Here is a 12303-nt window from a genome sequence, read left to right as displayed (position 1 = left end):
TCGTGGTAGCCAGGTGGAAAGCATGGCCAGCCATAGAAAAATGCTTATTGAAATTCTCAATCATCGCGGATTAATCAGTGGTGACAGTGTTTCCTAGCCTCAGTGCAGTGGGCAGTTGGGAGGAGGTGCTCTTATTCTCCATGAACTTTACAGTGTCCCAGAACTGTTTGGAGTTAGTGCTACAGGATGCAAATTTCTCTTTGAAAAAGCTAGCCTTTGCTTTCCTAACTGACTGTGTATATTGGTTCCTAACTTCCCTGAAAAGTTGCATATCGCGGGGGCTATTCGATGAGGATGCAGTACGCCACAGGATGTTTTTGTGCTGGTCAAGGGCTGGAGTGAACCAATATATCTGTTCCTGGTTCAAAATGTTTATATTGGGGCATGCTTATTTAAGATGGTAAGGAAAGCACTTTTAAAGAACAACTAGGCATCCTCTACTGACGGAATGAGGTCAATATCCTTCCAGGATACCCGGGCCAGGTCGATTAGAAAGGCCTGCTCGCTGAAGTGTTTTAGGGAGCATTTGACAATGATGAGGGGTGGTCGCTTGACAGCAGACCCTTTACGGATGCAGGCAATGAGGCAATGATCGCTGAGATCCTGGTTGAAGACAGCAGAGGTGTATTTGGAGGGCAGGTTGGTTAGGATGATATCTATGAGGGTGCCCGTGTTTACGGATTTGGTGTTGTACCTGGTGGGTTCATTGATAATTTGTGTGAGATTGAGAGCATCAAGCTTAGATTGTAGGAAGGCCGGGGTGTTATTAAGCATGTCCCAGTTTAGGTCACCTAGCAGCACGAGCTCTGAAGATAGATGGGGGGCAATCAATTCGCATATGGTGTCCAGGGCACAGCTGGGGGCAGAAAATGGTCTATAGCAAGCGGCAACGGTAAGAGACTTGTTTCTGGAGAGGTGTATTTTTAAAAGTAGAAGCTCAAATTGTTTGGGCACAGACCTGGATAGTAACACAGAACTCTGCAGGCTTTTGGTGGTCTTCCTAAGCCAGGATTCAGAAACGGCTAGGACATCCGGGTTGGCAGAGTGTGCTAGGGCAGTGAATAAAACAAACTTAGGGAGGAGGCTTCTAATGTTAACATGCATGAAATGAAGGCTTTTACAGCTACAGAAGTCAACAAATGAGAGCGCCTGGGTAATGGGAGTGGAGCTAGACACTGCAGGGCCTGGATTAACCTCCACATCACCAAGGCTAAAAGAACTGGTCGTCTAGTACGTTCAGAACAGAGAGTAAAAGGAGCAGATATCTGGGCACGGTAGAATAGATTCAAGGCATAATATACAGACAAGGGTATGGTAGGATGTGAATACAGTGGGGGTAAACCTGTGCATAGAGTGACGATGAAAGAGATATTGTCTCTAGAAATATAATTTAAACCAGGTGATGTCACCGCATGTGTGGGAGGTGGAACTAAAGTGTTAACTAAGGCATATTGAGCGAAGCTAGAGGCTCTACAGTGAAATAAGGCAATAATTACTAACCAAAACAGTAATGGACAAGGCATATTGACTTTAGGGAGAGGCATGCGTAGCTGAGTGATCATATGAATCCAGTGAGTGGCTTCAGGCAGCTAGTGGGCCGGGGCTAGCAAGCTAGCAGAAGGACCTTTGAGGGACGTCGCGACAGAAGAAAGTCTGTTGTGGCCCACTCGTGCTGTTACGTCGGCAGACGGATCAGCAAGGCTCCGTGTGGTAAACCAGGCCAATTGCAAAATATGTATAGTGGCCAAAGAATTTGTCCGATGGGCCTCTTAAGCTAACAGTCCGATGTGCTCTAGACTGCTAGCGGGCCGCGGCTCGCAGGCCAGCGGGTGGAAATTCAGGGGACGTCGCGACGGAGGAGCCAGTTGAAAAATCCCCCTCGGGCAGAATTACGTCGGTAGTCCGGTCCAATTGGCAAAATAGGTATTGTAGCCCAAAGAGTGGCTGATGGGCCTCTTCGGCTAGCCGGGAGATGGGCCTAGCAGATGGGCTTAGCAATGGCTAACTAACTACTAGCTAGTAGCCAGTTAGCTGGCTAGCTTTTGATGGGGGTTCCGGTTCTTAAGTATAAAAAATAGCAGATCTGTACCACATTGGGTGAGGCGGGTTGCAAGAGAGTATATTCTGTCTGTAGATGGAAAGTGATATTAAAATATATACGAGGTATATACGGGAAAAAAAAGGAAAAACGATATTTACACGGGACAGGACGGGACAAGACGAAACACACGTCCGACTGCTACGCCATCTTGGAACCAACATTAATATGTGTCACATATCAGCTCGCAAACAATGTAAAAATATATATATATATTGAGTTAATAAAGACACATACAAACGTGGTCTCTTTTTTTCTTTCTTGAGTAAGGCAGGTCCAAAATGCAGGTGTTTCAGTCTAGCTCAGTGCTTTCTGTGGTGGAGGGGCAGCCAGCGGAAAATACAGAGCGTACGCGTTGGTAATCTTCTCTAGTTGCGCCGTGATTGGCTCAGTGTTCTGTCACTCATGGGGACACTACGTCATCGCAAAATCTACAGGGAGAGCTAGAAAGTTCAAGCCTCCTTGAGTGCTGCTATAAATTTACATTAGAAGTGCCAATCCAAGAAGGCTCAAGGTCATTGGCCACAGATAAAATTACACCAAATCACGTTATATGTACCATAGCTTTGATTAGACTGATCATGTCAAATCAAATGTTATTTGTCACATGCGTCGAATTCAACAGGTATAGGTAGACCTTACAGTGAAATACTTACTTACACGCCCTTGGTCCTGTGTGGCTCAGTTGGTATAGCATTGCGCTTGCAACGCCAGGGTTGTGGGTTCAATTCCCACGGGGGGACCAGGGTTCAATTCCCATGGGGGGACCAGGATGAATATGTATGAACTTTCCAATTTGTAAGTCGCTCTGGATAAGAGTGTCTGCTAAAAGACTTAAATGTAATGTAAATGTTAACCAACAATGCAGTTTTAAGAAAATCCCCCAAAAAGTAATAGATAAGAATAACAAATATTTAAAGAGCAGCAGTAAATAACAATAGTGGGGCTATACACAGGGGGTACCGGTACAGAGTCAATGTGCCAATGTGCTGGGGTGTCGAGATAATTATGTACATGTAGGTAGAGTTATTAAAGTGGCTATGCATAGATAATAACAGAGGGTAGCACCAGCAGGGAGGCTGGGGGGGGGGGGGGCAATGCAACCCATCAAATGGTTATCCATTTGATTAGCTGTTCAGGAGTCTTTTGGCTTGGAGGTAGAAACTGTTTAGAAGCCTCTTGGACCTAGACTTGGCACTCCTGTACTACTTGCCGTGTGGTAGCAGAGAGAACAATCTATGATTAGGGTGGCTGGAGTCTTTTACCATTTTTAGGGCCTTCCTCTGACACCGCCTGGTGTAGAGGTCCTGGATGGCAGGAAGCTTGGCCCCGGTGATGTACTGGGCCGTATGCACTACCCTCTGTAGTGCCTTGCAGTCGGAGACCGAGCAGTTGCCATACCAGGCAGTGATGCCACCCATCAGGATGCTCTATATGGTGCAGCTGTAAAACCTTTTGAGGATCTGAGGACCCATGCCAAATCTTTTCAGTCTCCTGAGGGGGAATAGGTTTTGTCGTGCCCTCTTCATGACTGTCTTGGTGTGCTTGGGCCATGTTAGTTTGTTGGTGATGTGGACGCCAAGGAACTTGAAGCTACCAACCTGCTCCACTACAGCCCTGTCGGTGAGAATGGGGGCGTGCTCGGTCATCCTTTTCCTGTAGTCCACAATCGTCTCCTGCCAACATCATACTTTCAAAATCTTACTTAGCAAGATAGACAAGCAGTCATTATCATGAATCACAAAATCTTACCTAGCAAGCTAGACAAGCAGTCATTATCATGAATCACAAAATCTTACCTAGCAAGCTAGACAAGCAGTCATTATCATGAATCACAAAATCTTACCTAGCAAGCTAGACAAGCAGTCATTATCATGAATCACAAAATCTTACCTAGCAAGCTAGACAAGCAGTCATTATCATGAATCACAAAATCTTACCTAGCAAGCTAGACAAGCAGTCATTATCATGAATCACAAAATCTTACCTAGCAAGCTAGACAAGCAGTCAATGTCATGAATCACAAAATCTTTTTCAATCCTTGTCATATGAAAAGAAATTATAGATAAAAAAGTATCGGTGCTCATCGGCCATTGGACATAAACATTACACAACAAGTTGCAAATCGCAAATTCAACAACAAGTGGTTTGGAAGGAATCAGTGGCTAACTGCAGGTGTTGACAAGCAATCACTATTTTGCTTCCCCTGCCTGTATGAGGGCACAGGTCGAGACCCAGATGCAGATGGTTCGAGTCTATGATATTTATTAGTATCCAAGTGGCAGGCAAGAGTATGGTCGTGGACAGGCAAAAAGATCATGACAAGGTGAGAGTCCAGGAGGTACAGAGTGGCAGGCATGCTCGAGGTCAGGGCAGGCAGTATAGTCAGGCAGGCGGGTTCAGAGTCAAGGCAGGCAAGGGTCAAACCCGGGAGGACTAGCAAAAACAGAGAAAAGGAAAAAGCAGGCGCACGGAGTAACACGCTGGTTGACTTGACAAAACAAGACGAACTGGCACAGACAGACAGAAAACACAGGTATAAGTACCCAGGGGATATTGGGGGAAATGGGTGATACCTGGAAGGGGTGGAGACAAGCACAAGGACAGGTGAAACAGATCAGGGTGTGACAGCCTGCTATTCAGTGGAGAGGGTGTGTGGTCTGGGATTAAGGGTCTCTTTTGCAAACTTAAAAGGATAAACATTCACACGCAATACCATGGGCCAGAAAAGGTGGAATACATTGGCCATGCTGTCAATCCAGCATGACTTCTGCCGCGTTCAAAACAACTGGAAACTCGGAACTGGGAAATCTCCGACTTCAGTGAGTTCAAGACAACTGGGAACTCTGAAAACAACTGGATCCGACCGGGAGAATACGTTTTGAACGGTCATCCAACTCGGAATTGCAAGTTGGGAACTCGGGCCTCTGTCTAGAGCTCCAACCTAAAGATCACTGACTTCAGGATTTGAGCTTGTTCCCCCCCCCCGAGTTCCCAATTGCCTTGAAAGCACCATAAATCCAGAGAATGGCACACTTTGATGACAAAGTTTCATGACAAAATTTTCCCCCAAGAACGTCCGCCGCACCACCTTCCTGTTCAGGTGAGCACAGCACAATAGTGAGTCCAAAAATGTATTGTACTGTATACTGCATAAATTATGTAACATACCAGGGAGATATGTATACTGTAGCTAATAAAGTAATACTAAGTGTATGTTGTGTAGTAAGCTGTTAGTAGCCCATGTGCCTCACCCTAATAATATGGTCCCTTTCCCCCTCATAACTTAGACTACTGTTCTGACTTGATGGTGCACATGTAGCCTATAGCCTGTTTAAGAGAAATGTCATCATCAAATATTGTAAGAGCTTTCATTGTCTGTTTATATGCCACCTTTATTTTTCCTACGGTTCTGACTTAGTGTACAGGGAGAATACTGTAAGAACGGCCCATGTTCTGAATTCTGTCGCTGTACATTTCTGTGCTGAACAAATAGTTATATTGACTACGTCCATCTTAGCTCGCTCATTAATGTCTTAATTGAAATTACGGATTGCCTCTTATTTGCTCATCATTCCTCCTGCCCTGCCTATCTAAGGTCTTCGAAAGCCAAGTCAACAAACAGATCACTGACCATCTCGAATCCCACCGTACCTTCTCCGCTGTGCAATCCGGTTTCCGAGCCGGTCACGGGTGCACCTCAGCCACGCTCAAGGTACTAAACGATATCATAACCGCCATCGATAAAAGACATTACTGTGCAGCCGTCTTCATCGACCTGGCCAAGGCTTTCGACTCTGTCAATCACCATATTCTTATCGGCAGACTCAATAGCCTCGGTTTTTCTAATGACTGCCTTGCCTGGTTCACCAACTACTTTGCAGACAGAGTTCAGTGTGTCAAATCGGAGGGCATGTTGTCCGGTCCTCTGGCGGTCTCTATGGGGGTACCACAGGGTTCAATTCTCGGGCCGACTCTTTTCTCTGTATACATCAATGATGTTGCTCTTGCTGCGGGCGATTCCCTGATCCACCTCTACGCAGACGACACCATTCTGTATACTTCCGGCCCTTCCTTGGACACTGTGCTATCTAACCTCCAAACGAGCTTCAATGCCATACAACACTCCTTCCGTGGCCTCCAACTGCTCTTAAACGCTAGTAATACCAAATGCATGCTTTTCAACCGTTCGCTGCCTGCACCCGCACGCCCGACTAGCATCACCACCCTGGACGGTTCCGACCTAGAATATGTGGACATCTATAAGTACCTAGGTGTCTGGCTAGACTGCAAACTCTCCTTCCAGACTCATATCAAACATCTCCAATCCAAAATCAAATCTAGAATCGGCTTTCTATTCCGCAACAAAGCCTCCTTCACTCACGCCGCCAAACTTACCCTAGTAAAACTGACTATCCTACCGATCCTCGACTTCGGCGATGTCATCTACAAAATAGCTTCCAATACTCTACTCAGCAAACTGGATGCAGTTTATCACAGTGCCATCCGTTTTGTTACTAAAGCACCTTATACGACCCACCACTGCGACCTGTATGCCCTAGTCGGCTGGCCCTCGCTACATGTTCGTCGTCAGACCCACTGGCTCCAGGTCATCTACAAGGCTATGCTAGGTAAAGTGCCGCCTTATCTCAGTTCACTGGTCACGATGGCTACACCCACCCGTAGCACGCGCTCCAGCAGGTGTATCTCACTGATCATCCCTAAAGCCAAAACCTCATTTGTGTCACCCTGAATGACGCTGGAGAGACGAAGCAGGTACGGGGAGTAACATTTAATAAATGACGGACATATAACGAGACAAGCACAGCGTCAGCAAACAGAAACTTAGACAAGAAACAATCAATGCAGCAGCAGGGAACAGAGCAAGGGAACAGACAAATATAGGGGAGGAAATTAACATGTAATAAGTGAGTCCAGGTGAGTCCATTAACGCTGATGCGAGTGACGAGGGAAGGCAGGTGTGGGTGATGGATGGCAGGAGCGTGTGATGCAGGGTAATCTGGCGCCCTTAAGCGCCAGGGGAAGGGAAGAGCGGGAGCAAACATGACAATTTGGACGCCTTTCCTTCCAGTTCTCTGCTGCCTGCGACTGGAACGAATTGCAAAAATCTCTGAAGTTGGAGACTTTTATCTCCCTCAACAACTTTAAAAATCTGCTATCCGAGCAGCTAACCGATCGCTGCAGCTGTACATAGTCCATCTGTAAACTACCCACCCAATTTACCTACCTCACCCACCATACTGCTTTTATTTATTTACTTTTCTGCTCTTTTGCACACCAGTATCTCTTCTTGCACATGATCATCTGATGATTTATCACTCCAGTGTTAATCTGCTAAATTGTAATTATTCGATTTATTGCCTACCTCATGCCTTTTGCACACATTGTATATAGATTCTCTTTTTTTCTACCATGTTATTGACTTGTTTATTGTTTACTCCATGTGTAACTCTGTGTTGTTGTCTGTTCACACTGCTATGCTTTATCTTGGCCAGGTCGCAGTTGCAAATGAGAACTTGTTCTCAACTAGCCTACCTGGTTAAATAAAGGTGAAATAAATAAATAAATAAATTCCCTTATGCCGTAGTTTGTACATCTCAATTGTCAGTAGAAACTACATTTGTTTAAGCAAGTCAGCCGTATCAGCTATGTTTTTAAAAAAGGCAGTAAATGAGGCTGAATGAACTGTTTCGCTGCCAGACAAGGGTCCGCTGATAGCCAGGTGTAGCAGTGGTAAGGATTCACTCCAGAAAGCTCTGTTGTTAGAACAGCTTTAAGTAGGCCCTAACAGTTGTGGACACTGTTTGTCACTGTTATAGTACAATTCATGCATTGTTTAGTGTTGTATAGTGTTGTGTAATGACTTTCTTGGCACGCATTAAAAGAAAAGTTTGCCCCACCAAGATTTACATGCTAAAATCGCCACTGATAATATTGAACAATAATATAAATGCAAGATGTAAAGTGTTGTTCCCATGTTTCAAGAGCTGAATTAAAATTTCCCACAAATGTTCTATATGCACAAAAAGTTTATTTCTCTCAAATGTTGTACACAAATTTGTTTACATCCCTGTTAGTGAGCATTTCTCATTTGCCAAGATAATCCATCCATATCAAGAAGTTGATTAAACAGCATAATCATTACACAGGTGCACCTTGTGCTGGGAACAATAAAAGGCCACTCTAAAATGTGCAGTTTTGTCACACAACACAATGCCACAGATGTCTCAAGTTTTGAGGGAGCGTGCAATTGGCATACAGACTGCAGGAATGTCCACCAGAGCTGTTGCCAGATAATTTTAAATTAATTTCTCTATCATAAGCAGCCTCCAACGTTGTTTTAGAGAATTTGGAAGTACATCCAACAGGCTTCACAACCGTAGACCACGTGTAACCACGCCAGCCCAGGACCTCCACATCCGGCTTCTTCACCTGCGGGATCGTCTGAGACTAGCCACCCAGACAGCTGATGAAACTGCGGAGTATTTCTGTCTGTAATAAAGCAATTTTGTGGTGAAATATTAATACTGATTGGCCTGGTCTGGCTTCCCAGTGGGTGGGTCTATGCTCTCCCAGGCCCACCCATGGCTGCTACCCTGCCCATAGATTACGGCCTAATTTATTTATTTCAATTGACAGATTTCTTTATATGAGCTGTAACTCAGTAAAATTGTTTAAATTGTTGCATGTTGCGTTCATATTTTTGTTCAGTATATATATATCTATATATATTTTACTCAAACCCCCCGCTGGCCGGATCCGGCCCGTGGGCCGTATGTTTGACACCCCCTTTACAGTATATACAACGCTACTACAAACAGATACCCGGGAGACTAAGGGGAGTGTCTGAAATAAAGGCCTGTGAAAGAATGTCATTCCTCAAGCTGTTTTGAACCTGGATGTTAAAATCATTTCACATGTTGTGTGTTTGGAAGAGTTTGGAGGGTCCGGCTGCCTGCGAGCCAGTAGTTCCGTCTATGTTAGCCAGTGAAAAATGCATGTAGTATGTTTTTACTTAGCGTTTGAAGAGAGTGACAGACTCAACATCCTCTAACCCGTAACCCTTGACCTCAAGCATTATTCATGGCCCACAAAGAAGTGCGCTTGCGGGGCTCACTGGTCGTCTGCTCATGGACTCGCTGCTCTGAATTTATAAACCAGTTGTTTTGCTTTCTCCAAGCGGAAGAGATGGAAATCAGGACAAGAGCTACCTGCCTGGTTTGAGTTGCACAAGACCAGAGGACACTTGAAATGCTCAGCTGTACTGGTATGCCACTGTAAAACCCAGAACTTCAGAGCAAAATACAGTACCTTTCTGTTATGATCATGTGTTGTGTTATAACAATGTTAATACAGTGGCTGAGTTTATAAGGAAGTGTATAGGAGATGTAGTACCCACTGTGACTAATAAAACCTACCCTAACCAGAAACCATGGATAGAGGATACCATTCGCGCAAAACTGAAAGCGCGAACCACCGCATTTAACAATGGCAAGGCGAATGGTAATATGGCCGCAGTGAAGAAGGGGGAGAAGGTGGAGAAGGTGGAAAGCTTCAAGTTCCTTGGCATACACATCACTGACACACTGAAAATGACCACCCACACAGACAGTGTGGTGAAGAAGGCGCAATAGAGCCTCTTCAACCTCAGGAGGCTAAATACATTTGGCTTGTCACCTAAAACCCTCACACATTTTTACAGATGCACAATTGAAAGCATCCTGTTGTGCTGTATCACCGCCTAGTACAGCAACTGCACCGCCCGCAACTGCAAGGCTCTCCAGAGGGTGGTGCGGTCTGCCCAACACATTACCGGGGGCAAACTACCGGCCCTCCAGGACACCTACAGCACCTGATGTCACAGGAAGGCCAAAACAATCGGCAAGGACATCAACCACCCGAGCCACTGCCTGTTTACCCCGCTATCATCCAGAAGGCGAGGTCAATACAGGTGCATCAAAGCTGGGACAGAGAGCTTGAAAAATAGCTTCTATCTCAAGGCCATTAGACTGTTAAACAGCCATCACTAGCACATTAGAGGCTGATGCCTATAGGCATAGACTAGGAATCACTGGCCACTTTAAGGAATGGAACACTAGTCACTTTAATAATGTTTACATATCTGGCATTACTCATCTCATATGTACAGTGGGGCAAAAAAGTATTTAGTCAGCCACCAATTGTGCAAGTTCTCCCACTTAAAAAGATGAGAGAGGCCTGTAATTTTCATCATAGGTACACTTCAACTATGACAGACAAAATTAGATTTTTTTTCTCCAGAAAATCACATTGTAGGATTTTTTATGAATTTATTCGCAAATTATGGTGGAAAATAAGTATTTTGCTTATTTTGAAATTGCTTTCAAGGCTTTCAAGGGACCATTTTGGGACCATATCAACCAGTGGAGGCTGCTGGAAACCATGTGTTTGATGTTGTTGATACCTTTCCACGTACGCGCTCCAGCTATTACCACGTGCCCGTCCTCCCCAATTAAGGTGCCACCAACCTCCTGTGGTATCAACAATGGACTAATGAAATAATACCAAAATAAGGTTTTTGCATGGAGATTTACTTTAATCACATTTCATGATAATGTTTATTATGAGTAAATACTGTACAGCCCTGGTTGTTAAAGGATTTGTTCATTTAATTGATCTAATGCTTATATTGCCAGGCTGAGAACACAATCTACATGTAAAAGTCACCAGTCAGAACACCTCAATGTTCTCCCTAAATGATTGTATTGTAAATACTGTATCAAGCTCTGTGGCTCTGAGGCGAACCCAGTACACAAAAAGCCACACACAGGAGAAAAGTGAGTTTACTGGCAGCCATTAACAGAGAACAAGGTCTTGTTAAAGTTAAATACTTCATATATGGAGCCCTGGCGAGGGCCAATGTCACTGAGCTGAGGGAGCCACTGCCTGCATGCGTGTGAGGGGAGCATGAGACCTCCTCGACCACCACCTTCCCCTCCCTGTCCTCCTACCGCCTGCCATTTTAGTGAAGGGTTCATCTTGTTTCAATGATCATTAAGCTCGCTTCCAGATGTTGGCAGGCGACCCGTCCTGACACAGACCTCTGTGTTCCTACTGCAGCAATCAGAGAACCGGAGAGAGTGAAGAGAGAGAGAGAGAGGAGAAGAAGAAGAAGGCGACAGAAAAGAAGAGAGAAAGAGAGAGTGAGGAAGAGAGAAGAGAGCGAGAGGAGAATAAGGAGACAGAAAAGAAGAGAGAAAGCGAGGAAGAGAGAGAGGAAGAGAGTGAGAGAGAACAGAAAAACATGTTAATACAACACACTGTGGATGTCTTGCCTGCTATGTCATTATTTGCCTGGAAAACAATTACAAACACTGCACAGTGTTTATAGTATGTAGCATATGGAGATTATCCTTTTATAGTATCTGTAATGTGCCATTTCAAACAAGCTGTCAAGGGTTTTTCCACCCAGCGGTGTTGTATCTGGGAGGGAGCAGTACATCATCATTATGGATCTGTATTCTGCGTGACTGTTGTAGACATCCAGCTTTAAAACCCCTAAAAATAGGAATAGAATGAATGGCCAAACGGATAACAATTATTTATTCTCTTTTATTTTAATTTATATCCATCAAAGCCTTGCCCTTGAATGTGGTCTTCTTCTCAAGGGTTTGAAAACAGCAGATGTAGGAAAGACAGGAATAGCAGCATAATTGTTGCTGAAGGCTGAAGGGCTTGTTTGAGTTTGGAGGATGGAGCAAGGCAGACGTGACATGCAGAATCAATACAAAAGCTTTTCAAGAATCCACTACCTGCTACCTGAACAGAATGAAAACACTCCTTCAAAGCTCAAACTTTAGCCTGCAAATTCTTACTGTAGTCTGTAAATTTGTTTTTTTTTATCCTTCATGCTTTGTTACCTATTGCCCACAGTGGCATTGACAATGTGTGCATCTTAAATGGCACCCTATTCCCTATAGTACTGCACTATAAAGGGAATAGGGCACCATTGAGGACACAACTGTCACAGATGGGACCTGAATCCAGGTCTCCCACGAGAAAAAAACTATGTGTTGATTGTTAGACCAAACGGAGCCCTACTCATGTTCCGCAACACAACCCATTCTTGACCTGGTTCAGGGTCGTGGTAGTGGTTGAACTAATGGACCAATCGTGTGAGAGGTGAGGTTGAGGCTGTTGGACAG

This window comes from Salvelinus fontinalis, chromosome 33 (assembly GCF_029448725.1).
Source record: "Salvelinus fontinalis isolate EN_2023a chromosome 33, ASM2944872v1, whole genome shotgun sequence".
NCBI lineage: Eukaryota > Metazoa > Chordata > Actinopteri > Salmoniformes > Salmonidae > Salvelinus > Salvelinus fontinalis.
Note: the sequence above shows the minus strand (reverse complement) of the source record.